Raw genomic sequence first — 27702 nt, 5'->3', positions numbered from 1 at the left:
CAATGCAAAATTCTAAGCTTGTTTTTTTACTTATGTGGGATGGTTATTTTTGTAAAATAATGGTTATTTTTGTAAAATAATTTGTTATTTTGGGAATATACAAAAAGTTGATTTCTATAGGTTGAAATTTAAATATTGATGAGTAAGACAATTAGAGATATCTCAAGAAGACACTCTATCCACCCTCGACCCATCATCTTTGAGATCTTAGTGGAGTTCTGGTTTGGAGATGATTTTGTAAGAAAAACTCAGAAAATCCTATGTGGCACTTCAAGTTTCTAAGCTTCAGTTTTTGCATTGGAGATGCCCTAAAAAAGTTTAGAGTGTCTCTATATTGACACTTAGGAAAGAGAATCTTCATTGACACTCGACAACTAGGACTTTTAGAGTTTTTGTTAGAGTGTCCCACTCGAGATGCTCTTACAAAACCTCTCGGATGCAAAACTCAATTGAAATCTTAAGATGACGTGGAAACATTTAATGTTAAGATTTCTCAGTTGCAAACTCTATTTTTGAGATCTCTTAAGTATCTTTGTCATCAAATTTAATTATACGACCAATAGAAAATTTTTCTTTCTCAATTACTTATTTACTATTAAATGCAGGTGTGACAACTGACATGTGTAACTATCAGAGTATTTTTTGTGTGTGGAGCCGGAGAAGGACTTGAATTAGAGACACTCAATTTAACCATACGGAAAAGTGAATCCAAAAAAGATAACAAGAATCTAAAACCCTAACTAAAGGATACTTAAATTGAGTGTGGCATTGGAGAAGGACTAGGAAGTTGCATATTAAAAAAAGTATCTCATTTATACAACTTACTTTTTTTTCTTTTCTTAATGAAGAGTATTCATACAACTTACTTTTTTTTTTTTTTTGAAATTCATACAACTTACTGCAAAATATGGGAGACAATAGAATCTAGGCCCAATCTTAAATTATCAAGCCCAAAATATAGGAGATAATAGAAATCTAGGCCCAATCTTGAATATTATGGCAAAAAAAAAAAGAATTTTGAGCTTATAGCCCAAAAAACGGGGCCTAATACGACATTTAGTCCACTCTAATTCCATTAAGGGTTTGAAAACTAAAATAATATTGTAAATGGATATCTAGTCCATTGGTATACATCTAGAGAGAAAACACAAATCCCTAGAATATATATTACTTCATACTACCTAATATAACCTTCCTCATATATTATAACTGATTTACCAACAAAATCCTTCAATATCTTTTTCCATTTTTATCTCTCACATTCTCTCTCCAATCAAGTTTCTATTCAAAGTAATGTTAGCTTCATTATCTTCAGTAACGGAAATAATTTATTTTCTCTCACTAAAACCGATTCACTTAATAAACCTCCATTAAACTCAGAAATCTTGTTTCATCTTCATTAGATTGTTGTGCAAACATTCATCCTTTATCAGGTTTGACACTGTGAAATTCATTATAATCACCATTGTTAAGATCTATCATTGTTTCTCATGTTAAATTATCAGATTATGTTGCTCTATTATGGATCATATCAGATTTATGATCCAATTCTATAAGATCTTTTTACTAATTCATTAAATTCTAATGTATGATGTTTATTTTCTCTCTTTAAAATTTTCATAACTATTTTAGATCTTGATGTTTATTTCTTATTCAACGATTCCTTCAAATTTGATATTTTATGTTTGCATTCAATGATAATATCATATTTCTTTATATTTATGTTTAATCTTCTGTGGTTTATGATATTTCTTCAGATCAGATTTATCTATCCGTACAACTTTGGAACCTGGTGATTATCCGTACGGTTTCTCATAACAGAATATAGAATATAGGTAATGTACGATACATTCCCATACTTTACATTACATTACGCAAAATTTCTATTAAGTTGTTATTATTACTGAATAATATATATGTGTATTTATCATACAAATTATACGTACTTTATTAATGATATCAAAACAGTATGAAAAATTTATCCAACATTTCTCGTCATTTTTTCCCCAGAACAGTTACCAAAAGTGCACATAAATTATGTATTATTTATTTACCAAAATTTGACAAACATTATACATAATTTACAGAACTGTACATGTAGTTTGTTAGATAGGACAATTGATGAAAGGTCCGGACGATTTAGGGATCGTAGTGTTTAGCTAGAAACCAACTACGATCGTCGAATCACGGGGTGATTCGCGGCTAACTTCGACCGGATCCTACATCAAGTTACACCAAAGACTGTCGATTTGATCGGATGATATGACTAGAGGATGAGACATATGAACATGGGTGAGACCCATAAATATGTCTAAAAGGCCTAAAAGAAGTTTGGGCAAAAATAGTACAAAAGGCTCGAATGAAGAGAATTCGGGCCGAGTACCTAAAAAGGAATTTTAAGCCCATAAGAGGGGCCAGCCTTACTTGGCTGTGTGCCCTTATAGGGCCAGTCAGATCTGCTATTTATGAGTTTGCTTTTGTCGGCCATGCTAGGGTTACACAAGAAATAGCAACTAGTTGCTATTTTTGTGAAAACCCTAAATCTTATTCAAAAGGTACTTTTAGGAAACCTAATTAGGGTGGACTCTAACTTAGGGTTCTATATAAGCTTTCAAGCTCTACAACATCAATTAGAGAAAGAAAGAGAGTTCATTCTCAAACTAGCTTCTAGTCAAAGACAGGGCCATGCCTGGGAATTTAAGGGCCCAGTGCGAAATTTGAAGCAGGACCTTTTTGAACAAAAAAAACTACAAACAAAATTTGGACAAGCTATAATTTCTTTGTTAAGATGTTTCTTTCTTTATACAAGATATAGTTTAAAATCTAAAAGTAGATTTTCGAATGTAGCATTTTGTATCATGATTTTCACATACATACCTTCGAATTTTTTTTTACAAATTTTAGACATCTATTTCTAAAAGTACTTCAAAAGACGAAGAAATGCACCCAACTACATTACAAAATGTCAAAAAAAAAAGTGTAACAAAGTAAAAAATAAAGAGTCAATTAGCAATGTACCATGAACCTTAATTACAAAATTAGCTAAAGGAGTAAAATTAATTTAAATTAATTTTGCGGCCAATGGGTTTCAAACCCTCGCCAAATAGATGGACTAAGAAACTTCCAACCATCCCGGCTAACATATGTTTTTGTACACGTCTTTTTCTTTATTTTATATATAGTAGGTATTAGGATATTATTGCAAACGGACCCTTGTCGGTGGGGGGCCCTGTGCGGCCGCCCTGCCGGCACGGGCCCAAGCACGGCCCTGGTCAAAGAAGAAGTGTTTTTCATCAAACCACCATTGGAGTTCTAGCTAGCAACAAGGTGGGAGATCAAGTTGATCATTCGGGTGTCTCAAGTAGAGGAGCTACAATTGGATCTATTGGTCTTCGCATTCGATTCGAAAGGTTCGAGAGAAAATATAGCGATTAAGGTTATCTCTAAATCAAACTAACTTTGTTATAATTATTAGCTTATCATGAGATCTTAGAGATATTAGTGTTAGACATTAGATGTCTGAGATTCCGCTACCAACACTAGGAGACACCATAACCCAACAATCATATGAGAATAATTTCACATTTGCGTAGTGCACATTCATTGAATCTTTACATTTCCCAAACTAAGTTTTCAAAATACCAGTACACATAAACATAATTTCTGTTTTTTCTCACTTCTTCCCCCTTCCTCACTCTTTACCACCTATGTTTCTTCATTTTCTCTTGCATGGATTAATTCTTTGGTCGGGGGTCTTTTCGACAAAATCGTTGGAGGAGGTTTGTTGAAACAAGTTCATGATAAATGCTTTTTCCACTTCGGACACTTTGGCAAGAAAATCTGTTTAAGAAAATAATATTAAAATGTTAGCAAAATATTTATTGTCTGGATATACACAAATTTTATAGCAACACTTATACCAATGTTCATAGAAGAAAAAGACTTGTCTTAAACATTTTTACCTATGTTCGTGGAAGTTACTTACTTGTTTGTGTTATTAAAGACATATCCGACCAATATATCTGTGTTGCGAACATTCTTCGATTTGCTCTAAAAATACTAAGTTTTGAACCTTGTCGTAGTTCAACACTAGAATTCTTTTACTTACGATGACATAAACATTTGTGTCGATTGCAAAAGAATACATGATCAAAGCACTCATCAGAAGCTCTTCCAAAATTCAGAAAGCAGACATTAATATTCTCCGTGAAGTTACGAACAAAACAAAACAGAACAAAACAAATAGGAGATAATTCAAACAAATCACGAGCAAAACAAGTAAATACGTCAATGTCATAAATAGGTTAATACACCTAACACATAGTTTTGTGTTGTTATAATTCAAAGCTATATAATGATCTTCCTGCTGTTAGCTAATGATGAATTAACCATTCTTGAAAGTCTAGATGATTGCTTTGAAATTGTCTATGACAGGCACAAAGGACGAAGTAGTTCAACTTGGCGAGACACATTTTACTTCGGCCAAAAAAGGATGAATGTTTGAAGAGAGCCTCGACGAAAGGACCTAAAGAGGGCCTCTAAGGTATGTATACCTATCAAACTCACTTTGTGATTATAATAACATATTCTCATCGCAGATGAAGCCCAACTCTGTTAGGCACAAAAGCGACCTTGCATTGACAAGGTCACAGATCAAGTACTACTCCATTAGGAACCAACTTGACCTTGCTTTGATAAGGTCACAGATTATGTCCTGGCCCATCAAGAACAGATCTGGCTTTGCTTTGACAAGGTCACATACTAAGTTCTGCTAGTCAGACGCCCTAAGGAGGAGTCTTAGTTAAACTTGCTTTGCTTCGGCAAAACGGATATCCCTGGTAGCGAAAGCGTCGACCAGGGGCCCTAAGGAGAAGTCCTAGTTAAACTTGTCAGTCCTTATAGCGAAAGCTACGACTAGGGGCCCAAGGAGAAGTCCTAGCGAAACTAGTCGTGCTCAAGCCGACGAAACAATCCTGATAGTGAAAACTACGACCAAGGGCCCAAGGAGAAGTCCTAGCGAAACTAGTTGTGCTCAGGACGATGAAACAACCCTGATAGGGAGAGCTACGACCAGGGGTCAAGGAGAAATTCAAGACAACCTGATAGCGAGAGCTACGACCAGGGTCAAGGAGAAATTCAAGACAACCTGATAACGAGAGCTACGACCAGGGGTCAAGGAGAAATTCAAGACAACGCTGTTAGTGAGAGCAATGACCAGGGGCCACGGGGAAACCCTAACAGAACTACGAAGCTACTCAGAAACGATTATACAGGGCTAACTTGGGTTCTATCTTGCAGAAGGAATTAGTAAGTTAGGTCATGCTAGAATAGGTCTAACTTGAATTTTATTTTTGCTGAAGCGATCGTCCGGAGCATGCGTAGTAAGCTAGGAACATTGCATTAGTAAGATCAGGTGAGAAGAGTTGGTAAGCTTACCTATCCCGTATTAGTGGTTGTTTCCTTCCTATAAGATCCGTCGTTCACGACAAAATTTTAGCCTGTCTTTTGTAATGTGTTGAGTTTCCTTCATGTTCATACTCACACATTGAGTGAACCATTTCTGAGTGACTTGAGTTTTTGAGTGTATGACTGTAAGGCAACAGTCGAGGCAAATTGTATCGAGACAGTAATCGAGGTCTTGTCTTTTCAAAACCGAAATGATACTCATATTGGCTGGTCACTTGCACTTCGAGTCTAGATGACTAGTGATGAGATTTTTAGCATTTGTGTGGTCTGATTGACTTGGAGTTCGTTTCTATTAGTTTGAGAAAATATCAAATAGACATTTTTCAGTCCATATTAGATTTGGACCCTTCTTGGTTTTGAAATACTGAATTTTGTGAGTATATTCACTGCAAACCCTCACGAGACAAAACTCGTCCTTTAGGAAGTAGAGTCCAAGACGAATCCAATGACGAAGATGGAAGTCAAATCGGAATCCGAGCGACCAATTAGCCAAAGTCAAGGTTGGAGCAAATAAGGATGATCTGTGGGATACCTTTGGGCATGGTTGTGGCTCCGCAAGACCAAGGTTGATGACATGGCGCAGCAGGAAGCGTGGATCATCATAGTTCCATGTACCATTGTAGCATCGAAAAGAACTCAAACCGAATAACCCACTGTAACCCGTTGCAAGATAATTCTGTGCTCCTGCGTGCCACCTTACTTCCAGATCTCGTGTCATTTAAATCCGAGGGCTCTCTCTACTATGACGCAATGTAAGTTGGTAGCCCCTGTTACACCGGATCTCACCCTACCGCCAGCAAGGCTTTACCCGATTGGGTGACTCCCCAAAATAATGGAAAATCCCACTCTTTCTCTATTTCTGTCGTCTCTACAGTTTACCCTGTAGAAACTATAAGCATGGATAGCTGGAAAACTTCTCACTTTAACTTGAGGGAAGATTGAGATTAGATGAGATATGTTACAAAGAATGGATATAGGAGGTTTGATGGATTGATTTTCAGAGAAAGAAAGATTTGGTTCATTGCTGCATTCTAGAGAGAGGGTGGAGTAGTATAAAGAAGAATACAATAACAGAGAAGAAGGAAAAATTCCATTGATTAAAGAGGTTTTTCCTACTTAGAGTAGAGATAATATGAGATTAAGGGAGGATCTGGTTATTTTTAGAGATCGAAATTTTAGAAAGATAGAAGAGAGATGATTTTCTTTCCTTTGTCCTCTCTATTATTTTGAATTTCAGAGGACTGGTTAGGCTTCTCCGAGATCGGAACAATGGCAGAGGGCATCTTCTCTTTGGGCAAGAACAGAGTCTCGGGTAGAATAGAATTTTGTGATGTTCTTCTTCTTTCTCTTAGAGCTTAAATGATAGATTTTTAGAGAGAAAAAGAACATACCTTCCGTATAGAGAGAAGAAGAAAGAGAGATTATCCTAGAAGAACAGAGAAGCTCTTTGAGTCTTTACTTGTACTTTCTTCTCTGTAATTTGATGCTTTAATGAGAGATAGAGAAGAGCTGAGAGAGATAGAAATGGATTATTATTGAGTTTTATTTTGTTTTCTTCTTTTCTATAAGATAAAACAGAGAGAAAGAGAGAGAATTATAGAGCAAGAAAGAGAGAGAGAGGGAGAGAGGGGGAGGAGGAAGATTATCTCTTTCCTCTATCATTTTCTTTTCTTTGTGAGAGAGAAGAGAGAGTGTTTGTAGGAAGAAAGTAAGAGAAGAAGCTTAAACAAAGAGGAATATTGTAATTGCTTCCGATTTCATTAATGTTCATCGTCACCATGATTACGGAGTTCATCATTTGGTGATATATCTCTTTCCTTTCTTTTAATCTTAGTTATTATACTAATACTTTCTGAATAAATATGATTATGAAAAGAATGAGTAGCTAAATCCTTATTTAGAGTGAAGATAAATTTTCGAGCATGAATAATTAGTTTATTTTTTTTCTTCATGATTCTCATTGATATGCATTATTGTTTAACTAGGCTTTAGTTGATTCCATCGAATGATGATAGTAACTTCATCGTTTATGCTTATAGCTTGATATGTCATGCTTAGGAATAAATTCCATTTATGCTTGACATTTGATAGACATAGTTGGGATATGATTATTTAGGAAACGATGTTTGTGTAGTTCATTTAATTTAAAAGGTTAAATTTTCTGATGTTTAGATAATGTAATTCTTCTAAATGTTGAGTTATAAAGTTAGAGAATCATGATAAGAAAAGAGTGAAGTTATTTATGAGAGTTCGAGGTGGATTCTGATCTCTAGGGTTTTACCTCATTTTGATATCTTCACAACTAGTTCTTAGTCTCTTTTTGTAAAAGTATTTTATTATTTTTATTGTTTCATCACCAAAACCAAATCAAAACTGAAAATCTTACTGTATCTAAGTTTTAGAACAAGTTTGACTAAGTTTCTGAGGATCGACCCCGGTCTTACCAGGTTTTATTACTTGACGCCCGTATACTTGCGGGTGGTGACCTTTTAGGGTAACCTTTCAGGCCAATCAGTCATACTGGAAATAACCATACTAAGGCCAAGTGGAAGATCGAAGTCCACAATACCCAAATTAGAAGAGACCTGTACAAAAGAACATGTGAAGTAACTAATGAGAAACATTAGTATCATGTGGTTTTCCAAAAAATTATAACTGTTTAACTGACGAAACTCTTACCTGGCTGTTGAAAAGAAATGTTTGCTGTTGAAATGACTTCCCATTGTTACTGCCACCTTCTTGAGGTGGCCATCTTGGCTGCGAAACTACTTATCGTTGTGTCTTTTTTGCACCCAAGATGAGAATCCATAAGCGATATATCAACATAGGTGAATTAAACGATAAACTCCTAAGCCAAAGCAACGTAGAAATGAAAAGGCGATAGTTTCGCATTAAAATAGATTTCGACGGGTATATCAATGAAAAAATGCAGGTACGCCTCGTTATAGAAATCTTCCAAACTCTGACAAAAACAGTATCTAAGTTCTGATTTTGAAGTTTCCACAACTGAATCTTGGTCAGACAACTATCTATGGGGGCAACATGAATAACAAGAACTAGTAAAGTTATTTGGTAGTGCTTACTTGTTGAGACTTTCGTTGAATCCTTAGCTGCTGATGGTCGGGTTGATCCTGTTTGAAGCAGCTTTTGAGGCAATGTTCTAGGTATTTTAGTCGGTATTTTTGCCCTGCACACTAGTATAGCTTTCGTATTTTAACAGAGTATTGTAGGCTTTCACAGTTACATTGCTTAATTAAGTATAGTTGAATTAAGATTCAAGATGAACTAATTAAGCATAACACAATATACATAGTTGAATTCTCTTACAAAGGGTTTCAAGAGGACCAATGATAACAACTTAACAAGTATGGCCCAGAGCCCTGTACAACTAAATGATAGTACTCATTAACTTCCAATATTTCAAATAAGATAACATAAACAACAACTAAATGATACTCATTAACTTCCAATATTTCAAATAAGATAACATTAACAACTGACAAACTAAAACTAATTAGTACTTTTAACAAAATGGGTCAACAATAACACACTCCCCTAATACATATTCTAGAAAGTAGGCACGCAATTATATGTAGAACTTAATATGATTCCATAACTCCCCTAATACATATTCTAGAAAGTAGGCAGACAAATATTTGTAGAACTTAATAAGATATTTTCGTTGATCATAAAAGACATCCTGATGTACTTCAACGCCAAGACGTCTTGAACGTTCAGCTGTGTTGGACTAAACTCGAAAGCCCATCCCTTATAAAACCCAGAAATATAAAGTAATTTATCAAGGATTTTAAGATGATAGGAATCCAATGATGTTAATTGATGGCCAAGATGAAATTTCACATTCGTGTAATAATTGACTGCATTATCATCTAACTCTTGATTCTCATTTTTCTCCATTTCTACACAACATTTTTGTTTCGAATCCAAATAATCAACTAGTTGATACAAAAAATTCATAACAACGCCATCTTCAAATAGGACCGGATGCCTAGCCAACTTGCAAGCATCTACGTTTTGAAGTTCAACTTCAAATAAACCATCGAAAGAGTTTCCTCTACGGGTATTTTGGAGATAATAAAAGTTTAAAATTAATATCACAAGTGTGTTGGTCAAGAGGGTTGTACTCGATAGTGTTGTATGGGATAATATCCTTCATAGTTTGTTAATATTGTTAGAGAGTTAGCTATAGTTAGTTTCATTTTCTGTTAGGTTTTCTGTTGGCATTTGTCTATAAATATCAAATGTAACTCGATTGTAATCAATAAGAAAACCATTTATTGAAGTATATTGAAGAAAAGGAAGATATCTCCCCAAGATAGAAAGAAATACATAATATAGCAATTGTAATTTTAATTGTTTCCTCTTTGTAATATTTCCTTATTTATTATTTCTCTACAAACCCTATTGTAATCTCTATAAATATGTACCCAAGTCTATCAATGAAATTACCTTTGATAATTATATCTCTTGTGTCTCCTTCAATTTATTATGGTATTAGAGCACAATTAATATTTCCTGGAGTTTTTCATAAAGATTATTGGTTTCTTCGGTTTTTATTCAAGGAGCTCTACGGATTCTTATTATTTTAATCTTTACATCATCTTCAAAGGTCAGTTACAATTTTTTATTATTATTTTTTCCAATTTTTTCGAATTTTTTTTCGAATTTTTTGCGACAATTTTTAACCAATTTTAGGTTAAAACACATTCTGTTCTGTTCCGGAACAGGTTAAAGACACATTCTGTTCTGTTCTGGAACAAGATTAGCCCTAATCCGGATTCATCCAATACTAGAATAGACCTAATCCGGTCTGTTCCCATACCAGAACATAACAATTTTAAAACCGGAATAGACCTAATTTTAAAACCAGAACATAACTCAACACGACCCAAATCGGAACCAAAAACAAATTTTCGGTTCCCGACTTCCTGTTGTCTTCTCCGACGACCTTACCCTTTAGGGTTTCGGATTTCCCGCCGGAATAGTGTGATTCACCTCTTCAGACGACAAGACCTCCACCAATACACACCTGGACCCTCTTCTCGTCGGAAATTCATCACGAGAACTTTCAATTTTCCTACTGGCCGAGAGCAACAGTTCCAGAGAACTTTCTCTCTCTACAAATCCTCACACTTGATCACTGTTGGTGGACGAACTCACTCGATTCGAACTCCTCTCCCTTTGATTAGCTTTTTCCCTAGGTTGATTACTACTTACCTATTGATTTCAAAGAAACCCTAAATTCGGCTGGTTAAAACAACCTGCCGGAACCCTAATTTAGCCGGCGGCAATATCCCGAATCAGGTGACGGAGTCAAATCTAATTGACTCCCGTCTTGCCCCATTGACCGGACTTTTTCACCGACCTTTGACTTTGACCAGGACCACTCGTAATTAACCCCGACTCTATTGACTTGACTAAAAGTCAGTCAACTTTGACCGACCTAATTCTGTCCTTGACCGACCCAACCATCTGACTTCTTTTGTGACGTTTTTTTTCTTTTTCCAACAGTACATAACTGTTTGGACTATTTGTGACAGTATACTGTCCTTTTCACTTCCCAACACTTCTGTTGGTGACATTCTGGACTGTCTCCTTTACTTCCCAACACTTCTGTTTGGACTATTTATTTGAGACAACATATACTGTCCCTTTTATTCCTCGCCAACACTTCTGTTAGTTGTGCAAATTCTGAACCGTCCCTTATATATTATTGTGACGTTGATTTTAAAATAGATTATTTTCTTCTATTCTTTACAGAACAATGACTTCTGGACAATCTGCCAACATCAGTGATCTGAACTCGAATTCAGATGACACTCCACCGATGACAGACACTACTCCTCCTCTTCAAATATGTGAGGCTTATTATGTGCATCCTTCGGACAATGCCACTTCCGTTGGTGTTAATCCCGTTCTTACCGGTCCAGACTATGCTGAATGGGCTCACAGTATGCACGATGCTCTTATCATTAAAAATAAGCAAGGTTTTATCGATGGGTCGCTCCCTAAACCGACGGATCCTGCGCAACTTCATGCATGGACCCGTTGTGACACCATGGTGGCTGCTTGGATATCCAATTCTGTCAGCGAGGAAATCCGACGTAGCACGAGACGTTCGGCTTCTGCTTTTGATCTTTGGAAGAATTTGAAGGAGCGTTTTGCTACGTCTAACGCTACCTACATTTATCAGCTGAAGAAAAAGATTTCTGCCCTTACTCAGGAGCACCAGACTATTTCAGCTTATTATTCTCAGTTGAAGTCTTATTGGGACGAATTGGATGCTATCATTCCACCCACTTCATGTGCTTGCCCTGTTGGCAAAACAACTATTGAATATCATCTTACCTCGCGTACGATTGAATTTCTTATGGGTCTTCATGAACGTTATTCTGCGACTTGCAATAACATACTTCTCATGGAACCACTACCTTCTCTGGCCAAGGTATATAATTTGGTCATTCAAGAAGAGCAGAAAAATAAGATCAATGCTCCTTTTGACTTTCACGCTTTCAATGCTAAGATCACGGCTGCTAACAAGTTGAAAGAAAGTGATTTACCTCGCCCGAAAAATAAGCGAGTTCGTCCTTATTGTACTAAGTGCAACCTTCATGGACACATTGCTGACACTTGTAACAGAGATGTAATGTGCACTCATTGCAAACGTCTCGGTCATTCTGTTGATCGATGTTATCTCCTACATGGTCGCCCACCTCGTCCAGGTGGTGCCCGTAGCACTTCTCAGGGTTCCAGCTCTTCTCCAGCTCCAACTCTTACCAGAGAAGACTATGACCGCATTATGGCAGTTATCAATGCACAAACTCCTTCCAGTTCTGCTATGATGTCAGGTACTTCCCTATCTCACCCTTCTGTTTGGATTGTTGATAGTGGTGCTTCAAACCATGTTTGCTTCTCTCTAGATGCTTTTAGCTCTTATGCTTTAGCACCACCATCTTGTTATGTTCAAATTCCTGATGGCGCGACTTACTTAGTCAAATACATTGGCAGAGTCGTCTTTTCCGACTCTCTCTCTATTGACCAAGTTTATTACATTCCTAATTTCAAATTTAATTTGATGTCTGTAAATCAGACTTGTAAATCTTTGAAATCTGGTATTTATTTTGATTCAACTCATTGCCTTTTTCAGACGATCTCAAATCATCAGGAGATTGGTCGGGCTGATGCTATTGATGGACTCTACATTCTCCGTAGGAATTTTACTGCACTTGCTTTGAATAAGTCAATCGACGTCTGGCACCGTCGACTTGGACATCCTAATTTAGGCCGTTTACGTACTTTATCAGAACGTTTCCCGTTTATTTCCTTTAATAAGTCGCATGAATGCGTTGTATGCCCTATGGCAAAACAATCTAAGTTGGTTTTTAATAAAAGTAGTAGTTTTAGTACTTTTGCTTTTCAACTTATTCATGCTGATATTTGGGGACCCTTTCCGGTTCCATCTTTAACCAACAAGCGTTATTTCCTCACACTTGTTGATGACTTCTCCAGATTTACTTGGACATTCCTTATGCAAACCAAGTCTGAGACTAAAACACATTTAAACTTCTTTTTTCAGTTTGTTTCTAAACAATATCATAAGAAGATTAAATCTATATCCTCGAGTCCTGAAAATACATTTTCAAACCCGATTGAAACATTTCGTTCTGATAATGGAGCCGAGTTCTTATCCAATGATCTCCAAACTTGGTTCCATTCTCATGGAATTCTCCATCAACGCAGTTGCGTCTCCACACCCGAACAAAATGGTGTCGTCGAACGTAAACATCGTCATTTACTCGATGTTGCTCGCGCTTTGCGTTTTCAAGCACATCTCCCTTTAAAATTTTGGGGGGAATGTTTAAAAACGGCAACCTATTTAATCAATAGAATGCCGACTCCAATACTTTCATACAAATCTCCTTATGAAATGTTATATGATTCTCCACCGGACTACTTAGCTCTCCGAGTTTTCGGTTGTTTATGTTTTGCAACCAATACCAACATCCAAAATAAGTTCGATCATCGAGCTAAACCTGGAATATTTGTTGGTTATCCGCCTGGGAAGAAAGGATACACCATTTACGATTTAGAAACACACAATCTCTATGATTCCCGGAACGTGCGTTTTTTTGAGGATAAGTTCCCTTTCGCTGAACGTCAATCGACATTCTCTGAACCTACCTCCTTCACTCCGCTTTCATCGGACGCCTATTACTTCAGTCCCATCGACGATACCCACTCGCCTCATCCGGACTTGTATACTCTCCCGTCTTTGGTCGACGACCATTCACACTCTTCCACTGACGCGACCCCCATCCCACCTATTGTGTTAGACTCCTCATCTTCCGCTGCTTCTTCCTCGGAGGAATCTCCCGAGCTTCCTTCTGACTCTGTTATTCCCTCGCAAGGTATTTCCCCTCTGCAAGGTGCTTCTCCTTCGAAAGAACCTTCACCTTCGACTTCTGACACCACCCCGGTTTCAGCTACTTCTCCCGAAGAACCTTTACCTTCTTCTCGACCAGTCCGTACAACGAGACGTCCTGCCCATCTGGCTGACTATCTTTGTTCTTGTACTACTGCACCTACGACTTCCACCAAATATCCCTTAACTGACTATGTCAGTTTTGAAAAATTCACCCCTTCCCATCGAGCATTTCTTACTTCCGTTGTCAATACGGAAGAACCAACATCCTATTCCGCCGCCAAGGCTTTTCCAGAATGGCGTGCTGCAATGGATAAGGAAATTCAAGCTCTTGAACAAAATCAAACTTGGTCATTAACTCCCTTACCCCCGGGAAAGAAACCAATTGGTTGTAAATGGGTGTACAAAATCAAATACCGCTCTGACGGATCAATTGAACGTCATAAAGCGCGACTCGTTGCCAAGGGTTATACCCAAGTAGAAGGCATCGATTATCATGATACTTTCGCCCCAGTCGCCAAATTGGTCACTGTTCGTGCACTTCTTTCCGTTGCTGCCATTAAAGATTGGCCCCTCCATCAGTTGGATGTGAATAATGCTTTTCTCCAAGGTGACTTGGATGAAGAAGTCTACATGACTATTCCACCTGGGTTTTCCAGGACTGGTGACCACAAAGTATGTCGCTTGCACAAATCCCTTTACGGATTAAAACAAGCTTCTCGACAGTGGTTTGCCAAATTTTCTACCGGCTTACAAGCTGAAGGTTTTAAACAGTCATCTTCTGATCATTCACTGTTTTGTTTTTTTGATGGTCCGACTGCCATTTACGTCTTAGTTTACGTAGATGACATCATTATCACCGGCAATAATGCCTCGGAAATTTCATCTCTTCAATTACGTCTCGAGAAACGTTTTTCTCTTAAAAACCTTGGACGACTTCAATACTTTCTTGGAATCGAAGTATCTCGTTCCCCAAAAGGCATTTTCCTTTGTCAACGCAAGTACACGTTGGACATTCTTCGCGACTCGGGTCTCCTCGGAGCTAAACCAAGTCTTTTTCCCATGGAACAACACTTAAAGTTATTACCTACTGATGGTACGCCATTAGACGATCCAACTTCGTTTCGGCGTCTTATTGGTCGACTTTTATATGTCACGGTGACTCGTCCTGACATTTCATTTTCTGTGAATTACCTTAGTCAATTCATGCAAAATCCCCACTCCAATCATATGGATGCGGCTACTCGAGTTGTTCGTTATTTGAAAGGCACCATGAATCATGGCCTCCTTCTCTCTTCGTCCAGCACTCTAACTATTTCTGGTTTTACCGACTCTGATTGGGCTAGTTGTCCCATCACCCGTCGCTCGACCACCGGCTACTTCACTATGCTTGGTTCAAGTCCGTTGTCTTGGAAGTCCAAGAAACAACCGACTGTTTCCCGATCCTCGGCTGAGGCAGAATATCGGGCTCTAGCTACACTCACTGCGGAACTGCAGTGGCTGAAATATTTGTTTCAAGACATTCGTGTCTCAATTCCAGAACCCTTTCAGGTCTTCTGTGACAATATGGCGGCTATGCACATTGCCGCCAATCCTGTCTTTCACGAACGAACAAAGCATATCGAGATCGATTGCCATTTCGTTCGGGAGAAAATTGAATCTGGTCTTATTAAGACGACTCACCTTCGCTCTGCCGATCAGATAGCTGACATCTTTACGAAACCACTTGGTTCAGATCCATTTCATCGGTTACTCTCCAAGTTGGGCTTGATTCAGATTCCTTCCCCTGCTCCAACTTGCGGGGGGGTATTGAAGTATATTGAAGAAAAGGAAGATATCTCCCCAAGATAGAAAGAAATACATAATATAGCAATTGTAATTTTAATTGTTTCCTCTTTGTAATATTTCCTTATTTATTATTTCTCTACAAACCCTATTGTAATCTCTATAAATATGTACCCAAGTCTATCAATGAAATTACCTTTGATAATTATATCTCTTGTGTCTCCTTCAATTTATTACCATTTGCAACTATGGTATCAGAGCTTAGGGTTTCCAATCATCTTCTACCTTCGACTTTCTCTCTCTAAAATTCTCAACTTTCTTGTTCTTTTCTTCTTAAGATTAATAGGTAACAATAGAATTACTTCTCTTTCTATCAATTCAATGGGAAATGCAATCCCAATCAAACTTCAACCAGATAACTATCTTGCCTAAAAATCAATATTTCTTCCAATTTTACGAAAATACAAAGGATTAGGGTTAATTGATGGTACACAACCTTGTCCTATGAAGTATATCGATGAAGATAAAGAAATAATCAACTCTGAATATGTTGAATGGATGGATGAAGATCAAACTCTCCTAATTTGGATCAACTAGACATTATCAGAATCAGTTGTTTCATATGTAGTTGGCACAAATTCTTCAGCTGAATTATGGAAAAGTCATGAAGAATCATTAGCTGCCTCTTCTACTACTCATGTTCTTCAGCTTGAGCATCAACTCCATGAATGCAAGAAAGTAACAACTTCAATTCCAGAATTTCTGGCTAAGATCAAGAGATTTGTGATAGTCTTGCTACTGCTGGGAGTCCAGCCTCTTCCAAAGAGGTAATTCTTAGCATCCTCAATGGTTTACCTTCTGAATTTAATGCTTTTGCAACCTCGAGTCGAATTCGAAATCCTCCTGTCTTCATTAATGAATTGCATATTTGTTACTGAGTGAAGAAATTACCATGAATGATAAATTGAAGAAGAATCTATCATCTTCTGATAATAATGTTCTATTAGCATCAATTCATAATAATCATCAGGTCAAGAATAAGTTTCAAGGCAATTCTTCTTGTTCTTCTTCTCTCAATCGAGGTCAATCTTATAATAACTCCATGAGAGGTTCTTATAGAGGAAGAGGTGGTCATTATAATCAATCTTCAGGCAGAGGCTATTCTAATCAAAATTCTTCTTTGAATTCATCAAATTCTTCTCATAATCGACCAACCTGTCAAATATGTAGCAAAGTTGGTCATACTGCCATGGAATGTTACCATAGAATCAATTTTTCTTATCAAGGAAAGAATCCTCCTTCCAACATTGCTACTATGCTTGCTTTAGCCAATATATTTGGGCAAAATCCATGGTATGCTGATTCAGGTGCTACAAATCACATCACACCTGATTTGTCCCAGCTAGCTTCTTCTTCCAACTTCAATGGTAATAAAAGGATCTCTGCTGCTAATGGCCAAGGTATGATAACAATTGTTCAAGACCAAGATACTTTTCCAAGGGCCATCTGAAGCTGGTTTATATCCCATCTCCCTCACTCACAATAAAACAACGAACAAGACACAAGCTTTCTCTGCTCACACTTCAGATGCATCTCTTTGGCATAGAAGGCTTGGTCATCCCTCCTTTCAATCTCTTCAGAGGCTCAAACCCTTGTTGTTACCCCATGATTCATCTCTTAAACCCTTGTTTTGTAATGAATGTCAACTAGGAAGAAGCAAAAAGCTTCCATATATTTCTCATCCTTTAGAGTTACTTCATGTGGATCTTTGGGATCCTTCTCATATACCTTCTGTTAGTGGGTTAAGATATTATGCTAATATAGTTGATGAGTTTTCTAAGTAGTGTTGGATACTTCCTTTACATAATAAGTCTGATTTCAGAAATCAATTTACTTTGTTCAAGACCAATATAGAGAATCAACTAGACCTCAAAGTTAAGCTTTTAAGAACTGATGGAGGAGGTGAATTCCTTCACTCTTCTTTTAGAGAAATGCTTCAAATGCAGGTATCACTCATCAAATGTCTTGTCCTCACACCCCTGAACAAAATGGGGTAGCTGAGTCCAAGCATAAACATATTCTTGAGGTTGCTTAAACCCTTTTAATTCAATCCCATCTTCCTCAACCTTACGGGTTGGAAGCACTTTATACTGCAAACTATCTGATCAACAGACTTCCCACTAAAGCTATTGAGTTTCAAAATCCATTTGAGAAGCTATTTCATTGTTATCCTGATTATGCCTTTCTCAAGGTGTTTGGATGCACTTGCTATCCATGGCTTAAGCCTTATGTTACCCGTAAGCTTTCTCCTAGAAGTAAAGAGTGCATTTTTATAGGCTATGCTCAAGATCATAAATGTCTGGACTTAGCAACAGGGAGAGTTTACATTTCGAGACATGTGGTGTTCAATGAGTCTCACTTTCTCTATCCTTTGCATCTTTCCTCTTCTTCCAATTCAAATATACCCTTTCCATCATTAACCTCATCTCCTATCGTTTTTACTTCTACTTCTAACCTTCCTGTTCCAATTTTAACACAACCAACTTCACCTATTGCTCTTGTTCCTATTTCACCTATCCCAATTGTCTTCACCTTTGCCTATTACTTCAGTTCCTCTTTCACCTCATGTTCAACCTCCAGCTCCACCTACTATTTCTTCTATTCCCACCAATCATCATCATGTGCAAACTAGAGCCAAGTCAGGTGTTCATAAACCCAAATCCATGTAAATTACTACCAGACACCCCATCTCTCTTATTCTTTTATCTCAAGCTCTTCCTTCTACTCCCACCTGCTTTACTCAAACTAACAAGCATCCTAAGTGGAGAGAAGCTATGAGTGAGGAATTCACAGCTTTACAAAGAGCTGGTACTTGATCTCTTGTTCCCCCGCAACCAGATCAAAACTTGGTTGGATGTAAATGGGTTTATAAGATTAAAAGTCTTAGATCATTAAGTTCTGAAATATTTTTAGTAAAATTTTGAAGGTCTAAAACTTTTTGTTAAAGCTTTGAAGGGTCTGTTTTAAATCTAAACCGTCTAAACTTATAGTTGAGATTAAAATGAAAGTTGTATTATTTTAAAAGTTTTTATTTAAAACCTATTATTTTAAGAGTTAAACTTTAAATATTAGTTGTTTACTTTTCTTCTTTATCTTCATCAAACAACACCATTATTTTAAGATCAAAACTTTAAATAACTAACACAAAAGTTACATTTACTTAAAAACTTTAATGAAAGTTAAGTTATTTTAAGATTAAAACTTTAAATATTAAAACTTTTAAGATTAGAATTTTAATAATTATAAACGAAAGTTACATTTACTAAAAGCTTTAAATATTAAAACGAAAGTTATATTATTTTAAGATTAAAACTTTAAATATTAAAATTTTAAGATTACAACTTTAAACAATTAAAAAGAAAGTTACATTTACTTAAAAACTTTAAGTATTAAAACGAAAATTATATTTTTTAAGATTAAAACTTTAAATAATTGTAAAGATAATAAAAGTTTAACTAAGTATATTGTAGGCTTTTACAGTTAAATTGTTTAGTTAAGTATTGTTCAATTAAGAATGAAGATTAACTAATGTTAACAAAAAGTTTAGAATCCTATACAAAATGATAAGTTAGAACCGAACGATTCTAACAGTTTGCCAAAACAACTTCTTAAATTTTGTACGAGTCCATAATTAGGTTGGGATAATATCTTCGTATTATTGAATTCGCTACTGAATCACCGTTTACCTTTATGTTATCGCTAACTTGTAAATTTAAATTTAATAAGATTATATTATTTTAAGAGTTCAACTTTTAAATATTAGTTGTTTACTTCTTTTCTTTATCTTCACCCAAACACTACCATTATTTTAGATTAAACCTTTAAATAACTAAAACGAAAGTTACATTTACTTAAAAACTTTAAATATTAAAAGGAAAGTTACATTATTTTAAGATTAAAACTTTAAATATTAAAACTTTTAAGATCAAAACTTTAAATATTAAAACTTTTATGATTAAAATTTTAAATAATTAAAACAAAAGTTACATTTTCTTAAAAGCTTTAAATATTAAAAACGAAAGTTATATTATTTTAAGATTAAAACTTTAAATATTAAAACTTTTCAGATTAAAACTTTAAACAATTAAAACGAAAGTTACATTTACTTAAAAACTTTAAATATTAAAGCGAAAATTATATTATTTTAAGATTTAAGCTTTAAATAATTGTGGAGATACTAAAAGTTTAACAGAGTATATTGTAGGCTTTCACAGTTACATTGCTTAGTTAAGTATAGTTGAATTAAGAATCAAGATGAACTAATTAAACAGAACACAATATAGGTAGTTGAATTCTTTTTTTTTTAAAGTTTATAATAATGGTATCTGACCAACAACTTTTCACATCCAGATAGACAATGTTAAGTATGCTATCTTGAACATAGTTAATCTTCATTTGTTTCATTAACATAAAGTTTGTTTAGAGAAAGTCTACTTAACTATTTAAAATTAGCATACTTTCTACACTTTGTTTCATTAACATAGTTAAGTATTCTTCATTAAACAAAAAAGATTAACTATGTTAATGAAACAAATGAAGAATAATTGTAAAGACAACTTTTCACATCCAGATAGACTTTATGCACTAATACTAATACTTAACTAAACAAAAAGATGGCAAAGATTTTCCGACATAGTTTCTACACTTTGTTTCATTAACATAAAGTTTGTTTAGAGAAAGTCTTATTTATAAAAAAAAACAAAAAGACACTTCTCAATAAGTAAAAGTACATCTCTCCAATATATTTTTTAATCAAAAGACATAACTATTAGAGATATAATTCAAATTCAAATATTAGAAAATAAGTTTCAATTTTATAAAATAAAGTTATTAATTATTTGGCCAAAATTTCCTACAATCCCCCACTTGGACAATTATTAATAAAACTCCTTTGTCAAAGTAAATATATTAGTATTAGTGCATAAAGTATGGTATCTTTCGTTTTGAACCATACCTTAGTGTAAGTGCACAAAGTTTTATCGAAATCTCAGGTAGCTTGTAGCTTTGAACCAGTTATTCTTTGTGATAAAACCGGTTACACCTCATACACAATACATTTGTTCTTTTGCTCCACACTTTTCTCGCTTAGCACTTATATGGCCATGTGCTTCTTGGTTTCATGAACTATCCTTAGATAAACTCTAAATCTAATAAGAAGCGGCGCGACCTCTAAGTTCACATAATTGAAGTTCTTCCAGTATCTTTGCTACTTTAGAAATATTTGTCTTTGACTGAACGATATGAAGAGTTTTAAACTCAACCTCAGTCCGTAGAAACCAACACTTATCATCTTAGATATGGCTAGATATAAAATTTAAGTGTTGAAACTAGTCACTTATCAATGACTTGTTATTACCCATTGAACCTAAGACTAGTAATTTCCTAGTGTTAGGTGGGCTTGCCCCAGACTTCTAAGGGAGACTAAAGAGGTATGCATCTTCATTAGTGAGTGAAAATCAATCAGCATTCATCTCTGGAAGGTTGATACAAGATAACATTATGTTGGCTCATGAACTTGTCAGAGATTACGGTAAAGCCCAGGGTCTTGACAGGTGCACCGTGAAAATAGATCTACGGAAGGCATATGATACAGTCAGGTGGTCAGCTCTCTTTAAGATCCTCAAGAAGTTCGGGTTGCCACACAGATTTGTTGGTTGGATCGAAGAATGTATTTCTACTCCTCATTTCTCAATTATGGTTAACGGTGGCTCGCACGGGTATTTTGAGGGAAAGAAGGGGCTACGACAAGGCTGCCCACTTTCGCCTTATTTATTCGTCATGGTGATGGAAGTGTTTTCTGTCCTGATAAACAAGCAACAGCAATGTGGCAGCCTAAAATTGCATCCCCGATGTAGAGACCCGATAGTAACTCACCTATGCTTCGCCGATGACCTAATGGTTTTTATGAGAGGAGATGTAGGGTCAGCTCAAGCCTTAAAAGAGGTAGTGAACAACTTATTAAAAGGAACAGGTCTTGCAGTAAATGTGGGGAAGAGCTCAATCTTTTGCGCAGGTATGTCAGAGGAGCAGAAGGAGGTGTTTAGAGCAGTACTTGGGTTCCAGCTGGGAACCCTACCGATCAGGTACCTGGGGCTACCTCTACTAGCATCCAGACTAGCTTACAAAGATTGTATTCCGTTATTAAATCAAATTCAGACTCGAATACAGTCTTGGAAAGTACGATTCCTATCTTATGCAGGTCGTCTACTGTTGATCCGGACGGTTCTAGGCAGCATGTTAGTTTTTTGGGCTTCGGTCTTTGTTCTCCCAAAGAGGGTCTATAAAGAAATTAATCGTACATTCAACAGATTCCTATGGAAAGGACTCGAGGAGGGGAGTAATAGGCCTGCGGTGAAATGGTTTGATGTCTGCTTACCAAAATGTGAAGGAGGGCTTGGTATCCGAGATATAGAAACTATGAATCTAGCAATGAATCTTAGGCACATATGGGACTTAATCAGTGAGAAGGATACTTTATGGGTCCGATGGGTAACGAAGAATCTGATTCGGAAAAAGAGTTTCTGGACCATGAAAGTCCCTACTAGTTGTTCGTGGTGTTGGAGACGTATACTTGGTTGTAGGGATCTGGCTAGAGGTATGGTTCAATACTTGATACACGATGGCACAAAAACCTTTTTCTGGAGAGATGTTTGGCACCCTATGGGATCACTTATCGACTATTTCAAAGCTAATGGTCGATTTGTTTACAATATGAGGGAAGACGCCTTGGTATCGGACTTCTTACTAGAGGGTCGTTGGGAGTTCTCTGACCAGATTGGGCATGTTTTCGAGGAGGTTTTTAATACTCTAAATGAAGTTGCGGTGGGAGGGATTGAAAAGGATACGGTGGTATGGAAGATAACTAATACGGGCGACTACACGGTTAGAGATACATACAACTTTATAAGGCGAAAAAAGCAGCTAGTTCCCTGGTCAAAATTAGTTTGGTGTCCGGAGGGGATACCAAAACATTCATTTATAACCTGGATCGCCATGAAACGAGGGTTAAAGACCAAAGTAAAGTTAAAATCATGGGGGCTGGATATAGATGAGGTATGTCCACTTTGTAAAGTAGCTGAAGAGTCCGATGAACACCTTTTTTTTCAATGCTATTATTCTCTTAAGGTATGGACAGATCTTCTAATGTTAATGGGTATTAGGAAAAATGCAACAGGGTGCTGGGTTGACGAAATTGAATGGTGTGTTAACACTTTCAAAGGCAACTCCATTATAGGACGACTTGGTAGCATGGTATTTAACGGTTTCTTCTATCACATTTGGATCGAACGCAATAACCGAGTCTTTCGTAGAGAGGAAAAAACAGAACAAATCCTATTCAGGCAAATAGTCAGCGACATCAAAATAAAGGTAATGACGTGGAATCGTAAACCGAATGGGTTGGATGGTGCTCAGCAGATCTTAGAACGATGGAATCTGACTGTACCACTATCAATTCAAGTATCGAAAACTTGTAAATGGGCAGGCCCTAGTATGGATCAGATTCTAATCAATACCGATGGGGCATTTGATGATGTCTCAGGAGGTTATGGTGCGATCTTGAGAACCTCACGAGGTGAGCCTATAATAGCAGCAGCAGCATGGTCAGAGAGGAGGTCGGTAATTATGCATGAGATGCAGGGAATTTGCTTAGGATTAAAGCTAGCGGCGAAATTTGGTAAAAGACGAGTCAAGATCGCTACGGACTCCTCCCTTGCTGTTACGATTTTGTCTTATGAGGGGAAGAAGCCTCCCTGGCAACTTATCCGTGTAGTCCGAGAAATATGGGAGTTATGGAGGCAAATGGACGAATGCTCTATTCAACATGTTTACCGAGAAATCAACCAAGCAGCAGATTACCTATCGAAAATGAAGCCAGTATCGGGATATATAGAGATGTTACCACATAATCTACCTGCTGACCTTCAGAAGATTGTAGATGACGACAAAAGAGGAGTTATTAGAGTACGACGTAGCTAGTTAGCAAGACAACATTTGCTCTATTCTTTATTGTTTATTCGTTTATTTGTTTCTCTCTTGACTTTTTGATGTTTTATTGTTTTTTCTCTAGTTTTTTCTAGTCCTCTTTGTTTGGGTTCGGGCCCTTTATTCCCGCTGACAAATTCAAATAAAAAACCCCATCTTTCTAGATGTAAAAAATCATATCTCTCGTCAGAGATTTAGTAAATTTACTTGCTAAATTTTTCTCAAATATAAGAAATTATAATTCCATCATGAATTATGTATTTCACATTCAATATTATACACCATGTATAATGTTCTCATTATTTCCACTATACGCACAATCGCATTTAGATGAACAATCATATTGGATACCCCCATAATTTTAAATATCCAACAATTGGTTGTATCTCTCTTTCATTTATGTAAAGTTTTAGAGAACATCAAATATTAAAACTTGTAATATCTTCAACTTGATATTACATGGGTCACTATAACATCAAGACATCGTTATAATTTTAGTAATACTTTCTCAGTTCTATTAGAAACACAAAAATATCTCAAAAAATTATATAAACCCCCACTATTTTAAATGTTCATTTATTCGTTTTTCTCTCCCAAATCTCTAGTAGAGACTTAAAGTAACATCAAGTCTAAAATTAACTAGTAACACTTTCCACTTTACATTAGGTCGGTCGCCCTAATATCAAGATTGTTACAACTTCGATAATATACTTTCTCTTCATATATTATGAGAAATCAATCTCATATAAAACATCTTATCCAAGTCAATAACCCCCACGTTTCTTCTAGTACATTGAAATATCTTATGTGATCCATATAGAGACGCAAACCTATATAATTCATAAAAATGACAGTCATGTAGCGGGTTGGGATCAAGAAATTATCAAGCTTCAGTTGCTCCTTACTTTCTCTCCCCTATTATTTCTCAAGTTCAGTTTCGAAGAGACTAAACTAACCCAGTGTCAGCATCCCCGTTGATGTGTGTGTGTTTTTTTTTGTTGAAAGGGAACTACAAAGAGCTAACTAACGATCGACAAATCTTGGAGATCGTGCCAGAGTCATTTCTGCTTGTTTTTCCTGCTCTATTTTGGTAATGCATCCGTCATTTTGTTGTTGTGCCTCGGCGTGTAAGAGAAGATGATGCTGGTAAAGTTGTCTTTGAGTTTCATGATTCCTTCAATCTGCTTGATAGACTTACTGAATGAAATTACTGAGGTTCTGGATATGATTGATCATGTTCATGTTGTCACTCTCAATATGTGGGTGGTGAATGTTAAGATCTTGAGCCCATAACATCGCTTTGTGAATAGCTAAGCATTCACATTCTTCTGTATGTTGTCCTCTGACTGTGTCTGATAATGCCATTATAAAATTTGCTTGGTTATCATGAATAATACAGCCAATACATGCAACTTCTATTACTAAAGTGGAAGAAGCATCCACATTAATCTTAAGATATGGGTGTTGATGCGCCCAAAAAGGTGCAAACCCAAGTGGAGGTATCAAGTGGTAACCCGGCAAAGCCGGGCTCGATCCAAGGATAGGAGGGTAACTCGGATAACGGACGATCCTATCCACCGGTCTAGATATTACAAGCTAACTTAGACTAAAAAGGTTGAGGAACAAAGGTAAACGGGGGTTTATAATCAAATAAGCAATAGAGAATAAAATAAGTAAAACTAAACTAAATTGTCAAAGTAAACGGGCGAGAAAGATTCGAGAGAAGATTCGGAGGAACAAGAGTCGGGAGACAACAAATAAATGAGAGAGACGTCGAAGTTTGAGAATCCGTAATGATAAACTTAGGACTACGTGTGGTCCGATCTAATGTGCCGAGGTAAAATCGATGTTCGATTCCTAAAACAGACTTCTCTAAGTACTAAGTATATCCGGAGATCATACTTAGTCAAACAAACGTCATAATCAGTTAAACCTGAGTCATCGAGGGTTTTGTCTAGTCGCCTAACTATGTGAAGTGCATGACAAGACACATGAAATTTGAACTAGACTATGATAGATATCGAATACTTCGTTTCATCTGTTAACTATTGATGAGACATGAAAATGTCCAACCTGAATCTCTTAATTTGGGTTAGTTAGTCCAATTCGAGCAGTTAGTATGATAAATTACTTGTTTCTCTTGTTCAGGCCTCTTCTAAGGAATTGGGCACGAAAAATGGTTAAAAACGGGAGAAAGACACAAAAAATGGTATTTTGGTCATTTGGAGATTCTGGTATTTTGGTCAATGTTGATACCCTGATAAAAAGTAGAGTCCAATACGAACCCAGCAGCGAAGACGAAAGTTAAATCGGAGTCAGGATGAGAAAAATAGAGAATATCAGCATATATCCTTTCATCGACACGTGGCGAGTTCAGAAACAAAAGATGGATGGTGGGATGTTCACGTGGTACACCTTCGGGTCTTTGAGGACGGCGCTTGGGATTTTTCGAGAATATGATTCAGTACTTAGACGTATCCAAGCTTCGGTATACCCCATGCATATCTAACGAAGTAGGTACATGCTGATCGGACGGTTCTCCCTACATAGTCGCGTATTAACTTGGCAGACCCGCTATACTTAATCTTAGGCCAACCACCCACCAATCACGTATGAGATCTTTTTGAATTTGAAATTCAAACCTCTCTTATAACAGCATCTCTACGTGAATTTGATGCCAAAAAATGGGAATTCTGTTATGGAGCATTAAGTGGCTGCCCATATAAAACTTGTTACACTGTTATGGTCTATTTGGATGCCACATAAGTTTCCTTAAGAATTAAGGAAGAAGTTAACATGAGGTGTGAAGTTAACATGAGGTGTACCTCAATGGTGATATTTGGCTGAGTAATGAACATGGATAGCATGAGGTGCCCAAAGCAAAATTCCTTACCTTCTAAATGCTCCACATCCACTACCAACGTGGGAGCTCCTTTGTGATTGGGACTTTTACTATAAATACCTTCATTGTTCCATTAGTTGGAGAGGTAGAAGTAAATATAAATACATGAGATAAATACAAGTTGTCTTTACCAAGTCTTTGTTATTCTTTGTTATCTACTCTCTTTTTACTCATTGACAAATAGCAAACTTGTTACACGTTATCAGCACGAGGCTCTAACCAAGTGGGGAAATAATTCCAGTTATAGACGAAGGGTTGTCTTGAAGACCGTTTGAAAATCAAAGTAAGTTGTGTTATTACTTTTCAAATGTCGAATCTAACTAATATAAATTTTGCACTTCTTGACTTAACAGGAAGGAACTATCTTAATTGGGCTCCTGATGTTGAATCTCATTTAGAGGAAAGGAATCTAAAGAAAACCATAGCAGAGGGAAATAATGAAACTTCTCAGAATCGTGCGGCTGCACTGAATTTTATCCGACACCATCTATGTGAAGATCTAAAGTCGGAATATTTAAATATGGAGACCCTTTATTGTTATGGACCGGTTTAAAGAAACGTTTTGACCATTTAAAAAGAGTTATCCTTCCTAAGGCTTTAAATGACTGGTTGCATCTGAGACTGCAGGATTTATAAAACTGTTTCTGAGTATAGTTCTGTTTTGTTTAAAATAACGACAAAATTGGCACATTGTGGTTTTCCTGTTAGTGAAGAACAAATGCTGGAGAAAACATTTTCTACTTTTCATGTATCTAACATGAACCTGCAAGAACAATACAGAAATATGAATTTTAAATATCATTCTGATTTAATTTCTTGTCTACTTGTTGCGGAACAAAATAGAGAAGTTATTATGAAAAACCAAGAGGCTCGTCCAACAGGTTATTCAGAAGTATCTGAAACTTATTTGACATCTTATGGACGAGGTGGTCGTGGCAACGATCACAACAAAAATAATAGAGGTGGTGGCTACCACTCTAGAGGGCGTGGTCGTGGCAACGATCACCAATTAGATACCAGAGATGGTGGCTACCACTCTGGAGGACGCGGTCATGGGAACAGT

At 36.5% G+C, this 27702-nt stretch overlaps 1 long non-coding RNA gene across 1 annotated transcript; it reads left to right on the top strand.

Moving 5' to 3' along the window:
• The first annotated feature begins 15978 nt into the window (after positions 1–15978).
• Positions 15979–27500, top strand: LOC147543193 (uncharacterized). The gene is made up of 2 exons (XR_015223974.1): positions 15979–16521; positions 26993–27500. It is a non-coding gene; the product is annotated as an uncharacterized LOC147543193 (long non-coding RNA).
• The last annotated feature ends 202 nt before the right edge of the window (positions 27501–27702 follow it).

This window comes from Eschscholzia californica, unplaced genomic scaffold (genome assembly GCF_041429995.1).
Source record: "Eschscholzia californica isolate CP2 unplaced genomic scaffold, dmEscCali1.0.p SCAF_4, whole genome shotgun sequence".
Lineage (NCBI taxonomy): Eukaryota > Viridiplantae > Streptophyta > Magnoliopsida > Ranunculales > Papaveraceae > Eschscholzia > Eschscholzia californica.
Note: the sequence above shows the minus strand (reverse complement) of the source record. Positions and strands in the feature narration are given on the sequence as shown.